Genomic DNA, 6,083 nt, shown 5'->3' on the forward strand with positions numbered 1-6,083 from the left:
TGCTACACGATAATAACCGTATGTTTACTTGTTCCCCCCACCCCCCTTAAAAGTGTATAGAAAGCATTGATAAAACATTTGAAAGTGTAGTTTATAGGGGTATGAACTCACCTGATAGATCGAAGAAAGCGAGATGATAATCGAGCAGAACTTCGACTTGGAAAAGTTGATTTTCTCGGGAATCTCGGGAATCTCGGGAACACAAAACCTTCCTTCGGAACTTGAAGGTGAATACTGGGACTTTGGGAGGGCTTTGGGGGCTTAAATGCAGAGTTTCGGCGCGAGAAAGAAGAGAACTGAGCAATGGAACTCGGAGCCCTTGAAATCTATTTAAGGGCCATTTTTTGAGGGCCACGTCGTGGCAGAGAGTGTGCCACGTCGTGGTGAGTCAGCCTTATCCTCTTCTGTTAATTGGACGCTCTCAGTCACTGGCCGGGTCGTGGCGAACTATGCCACGTCGTGGCAGACCTGACAGCCTCAGATTTTGGGCCTCGAACTTGTAAAATCCATAACTTTCGCGTACGAGCTCTGTTTTCAACATTCTTTATACGCATGCGTAGGTGAGAATATACTCTACAACTCTGATTTAGACTTCATCGGCTAATTTTGAATTTATTTTTAACAGACCGGGACACGAAAAATCCGTTAAAAATCCATAACTTCTTCATCCGATGTCCGTTTTCGTCAAACTTTTTGCCGTTGCACTAATTTTGCTGAGACCTTCAATTCTCATTTAGGTTGTTTCGGCCAAAAGTCTCTCGATCTCTATTTCGAGTTTTTAGCTGTCTACTGCTATATCCACATCTTGGAAAAATCATAACTTCCTCATATGAAGTTAGATTTGGACGTTCTTTTTATGTATGTTTACGGTTTAATGTTATCTACAACTTTCATTTAGATACTTAAGGCTAAAAACTATTGTGTTGAAACTTCGCGTTTTTCGTTTAATCGGTGTTGTCGGTTTTACCGAGAACCTTCGGTTGGTCATAACTTCTTCGTTATAACTCGGATTTTAGGGTTCTTTATATGTACGAAAACCTTGATACGATTCCTACCACTTTGTTTAACCCAAATAAGATTTTAGGAAAGTTATATTTTGACCTAAATTTGACTGGTGTTATATTACATTGTCTCGAAATATCGGGTTGTCACAGGCACCCCATGCCGCGATACCACCTCTCTCACGTACATCTCTACCAACCTCTCTGCGGAAGAGCTATCACTGATAGCAAGGAAATGAGCGCTCTTCGTCCACCTGTCCACAATCACCCAAATTGCATCGACACCTCTCGCAGTCCTCAGCAATTTGGTGATGAAATCCATGGTAATCTATTCCCATTTCCACTCGGGAATTTCTAACGGCTGCAGCTTACCATGTGGACTCTGGTGCTCGGCCTTAACCCTACGACAGGTCAAGCTTCTGTCTACAAACCATGCGATATCCCTCTTCATACAGGGCCACCAATACCCCTCTTCAGGTCCAAATACATCTTAGTGGCCCTGGGATGGATCAAGAACTTCGATCGATGAGTCTCTTCCATCAAAATGGTACGCTTCCCGCCCACAAACGGTACCCATATCCGACCCTAAAATGTCATAAGCCCCCGGCTATCGGTAACGAACTACGATACCCGTCCGACAACTCGCTCTCTCTTCTAGCTTTCTGGTCTCACGGACTTAGCCTGGGCCCCACAAATGGTGTCCAACACTGGAGTCATCACTGTCAATCTCAAACAAACATCTTGCATCGGGGCACCCACCGCCCTACGGCTTAGTGCATCGGCTACAACATTAGCCTTGCTCGGGTGGTATAGGATCTCACAATCGTAATCCTTCACCACATCCAACCATCTCCTCTGGCGCATATTCAGGTTGGGCTGATCCATTAAATACCTCAGGCTCTTGTGGTCCGTGTATATGGTACACCGAACCCCATACATATTGTGACGCCAGATCTTGAGGGCGAACACCATTGCCCCTAACTCCAGATCGTGGGTGGGATACCTCATCTCATGAGGCTTCAGCTGCCTCGATGCGTATGCTATCACATGACCCCTCTGCATAAGCACCGCTCCCAACCCCAATTTCGATGCGTCACAAAACACTACGAAGTCCTCCATCCCTTCTGGAAGGGCTAACACTGGAGCTTCGCATAGTCTCTGGCGATGTGTCTCGAAGGAGGCCTGCTGCTCTGGACCCCATGAAAAAGCAACCCCCTTCCGGGTCAACTTGGTGAGTGGCATGACGATCTTGGAGAAATACCTGATAAATCTCCGATAATAACCAGCTAACTCTAGGAAACTCTTGATCTCGGTAGGCGACCTCGACACCTCCCAACTCATCACTGCCTCAATCTTGGCCTGGTCGACCAATATCCCTTTCTGGTTAACGAGGTGCCCTAGGAACTGGACCTCTCGCAACTAGAAATCACACTTGGAGAATTTAGCATAAAGCCTCTCCGATCTCAGAACTCCGAGGATCTCCCTCAAATGCTCCTCATGTTGCTCTCTGGATCTCGAATACACCTATATGTCGTCGATGAACACGATCACCGAGCGATCCAACATTGGCCTGCACACTCTGTTCATGAGATCCATGAACACCGCCGGTGCATTGGTGAGTCCGAAAGGCATCATCACGAACTCGCAATGCCCATAACGAGTCCTGAACGTTGTCTTCTGGATGTCCTCATCTCGCACCCTCACCTGATGATATCTAGACCTCAAAACGATCTTGGAGAACCAAGATGCTCCCTGCAACTGATCGAACAAATGGTTGATCCTCGGCAACGGGTAACGGTTCTTGACCATTAGCTTGTTCAACTCCCGATAGTCAATGCACATCTGGAGTGAACCATCCTTCTTCTTGAAAAAAAGGATAGGCGCTCCCCATGGCGAACTGCTCGGCCGAATAAACCCCTTCCCAAGTAGCTCCTGAAGCTGTGAGGATAACTCCTGCATCTCTGGAGGCGCAAGGTGACAAGGCGCCTTGCCGATAGGCGCAACCCCCTAGAACCAAATGAATACTGAACTCTACCTGCCTCACGGAAGGCACACTCGACAACTCTTCTGGAAATACATCCGGAAACTCACGCACTATCAGGACCTCATCAACTGACCTCGGTCTCTCTGATACCAACTTGTAACACCGTAAAAATTTAAACAATTTTTCGCATTTTAAAAACCATATAATTTCATTCACATCCACATTTTAGAACATTGTATCATCATTATCTTAATACAAAACCCCAAGATCTAAACATATGAACTCCAGTGTGCGTGTGTATGAATCATGCCGGCGCCTTCCCGCGATCATCGCTGACACCTGAAATACAACACATAACACTGTAAGCATAATTGCTTAGCGAGTTCCCCAAAATACCACACTAACACATATTAGCCACTCAAGGCTATAACTCTGTTGACCCTCTGGTCAATGTGTCTCAGTGGAACCTTCCAGTCCCAACTCTCTATGGGCCCTTTTGCCCTAACTCTATGGACCCATTGGTCCTACTATGTGTACTCTGAATCATGCATATCACATATCACAATAAATAACAGCACATAAATAACATGAAAATATACTAGCACATAACTCTAAAATACACTGTCACATATCCTTGTACCACACTAGGTAAAGTATAGTGAGAAGACTCACCTCAGATGTCTCGGTAGATCTCTGACTCGGTAGAGATACAATCTAGCCTCCACCTAATCACATAAAGTAAATATCCTGATAAATATAACTCTCGGGACGAGACTCAACCCTCTCTTGGCACCCTCAGAAGGCAAAAGACCATTTCACCCCTCTTACGGCTCAAAGGCCACATTGTTGACCAGATCCTAAAGTCAACAGAATTCAATGGTCAAACTTTGACCCGACTCGTTGAGTGCACTTGGGAGACTCGGTGAGTCTACACGTGCCCACTAACTCTCTAGTCTCGCTTGGCACTTTGAGTCCCTCCCTTTGCTGGACGAGTCACACCTAGCATAAATCGTGGGCCACCCCGACTCAACTCGCTGAGTCTCACGATCCACTCGGCAAGTTCCTCTTTGAACTCCAGTGCTCTAATCCCCCCTGACTCACTGAGTTATGCCCCTAACTCGGCAAGTCCACTCACTGAGTGATTTATGGGAAACCCTAACCCTACTCGCAGAGTCTGTACCTACGCATAACATAAAATAAACACAATATCCCAACATCAAAATAAATACCAGAAAGGATACATACCAGCCACGACACCGGGCGCCGCTCGGACCTCCTCTGTAGTCAACTGAAAGGCTCTCCCTCGTGCCTTCGGTACCATGGCCTTCACTGGCCGTCTCTCAGTAGCTCTGATAGCAGCAGGGGCAGATCCCTTAGGTGCTCCCTAGGCTGTCCCTCGCAACTGTGGACACTCTACCTTGCGGTGTCCGGTCTGGTTGCAGTGAAAGCATACTGCAAACCCTTTGGGGCAATCCTTGGCCATATGCCCCTCCTTGCCACATTTGTAGCAAGACCCTGCTCTACACACCCCATCGTGGCTCTTGCCGCACTTGCCACAAGTGTGGCCCTTCTGACTCCCAGATCTCGAATCAACAGGCTTGGCCCGCTTGGCTGCCGGCTGAGACTGCGTCGGTTGCTGATCCTTCCCCTGAGACTCAGCCTCCTCCCTAGCCTGGGTCTCCAGCTCTATCTCCCTCTTCCAGGCATTTGTTTGAAGCTCAGCAAATTTCTGGTGCGTCGAGTTCGCCACGAACTCCCGTATATCTCTCCTCAAAATGCTCAGATATCGGCTCATACGTGCCTGCTCGGAGGACACGTGCTCTAGGTAGAACATCGCCCGCTCATGGAACGTCTAGGAGGCTTCACTTGGTGATTTAGCCCCAAAAGTAACATCCTTAGCTCAACACCTCCATAGCTCAACATAAAGAAAGCCGAGATAAGCTCTTTAGACCACTATGGGTCCATATTTGGAGTCTCAAAGTGAATAGGGGCCATATCCTCACAATTTTCTTCCAATAAAGGTCATAAAACTCTACGTCTATGGATTTCTTCAACAAAAAAATAAAGGGGCGATATAATACCTCAAAGATGAAGTCTCTTGCTCGAAATCCATAAATGCACAACCTCCTTGGTCACCCCTAAGCTGGAATCACCTCCTTCTTGCAAGAATCAACCACAAGGATCAGAAATGGCTCCTTTCCTCTCACAAACGCTCTAACTCCTTTAGGGTTTCTCTCTGGGGTTTGATAGCCGCAAATGACGGCCCTAAGGGCCTTTAAATAGGTCCCAAACCCAGGAAATTTGGGTTTCATTAAACAGCATGGACTCGCCGAGTCCAGTCATGAACTCGGATAAGAGTCCGCGACCCTACTCGCCGAGTCTAAGCACCAACTCGCCGAGTGCCTTCATAAAATCCAAAAATAAAAGAATAAAATAATATACCTGAGAATCCGGATGTTACACAAGTCATTTGATGGAGTTCATGGGAGACTCATTTTCATGGGTTGGAAGCGTATTTTCCATATTCAAGAAGTTGTCTAGAAGGAATTGGTTGTTGAGTTCTTGGCCAGTGTGTCCTTCAAGAGGAAGGATGGTATTTATGATGAAAACAACCTCACTTTCTGCTTGGGCCAACAAAGGCGTGCCCTTAGCTTTGCTGATTTTGCTTTAAGGACGGAGGTTTATCTTCCGTCCGAGGTCCATTCTAAAGCCTATCTTAAATATATTGTAGGTTGTGTGCAGATTACCAAGGGGTTTAAGGCATAGGCACTGTGGAACGAAATTGCGAATGGAGCTTACAAAAAAGGCACTACACAAGAGAGTGACATCCGCTCACCTCTACATCGCCTATTACACTGCCTCATCACGAACACCATCAATCCGCGCCATGGGGGGAGATAAGTGCCCGACTATGGACGTGTTTTTCTTATGGGCTCTTATATCTTCTGATGCTTATGTCAACTTACCCTTCCTTTTGGCGGATTTTCTTGTGGAACGGGCAGGCAAGGATAGGCAAGGGTCTCCGTCCTATGGTTGTATGCTGATTATGCGGCTTATGCATTCGTTTGGAGTTCTTGATAAACGCGAGGCCATGTTTT

This window comes from Lactuca serriola, chromosome 5, assembly GCF_051521515.1.
Source record: "Lactuca serriola cultivar US96UC23 chromosome 5, Lser_US96UC23_V15, whole genome shotgun sequence".
Taxonomy (NCBI): domain Eukaryota; kingdom Viridiplantae; phylum Streptophyta; class Magnoliopsida; order Asterales; family Asteraceae; genus Lactuca; species Lactuca serriola.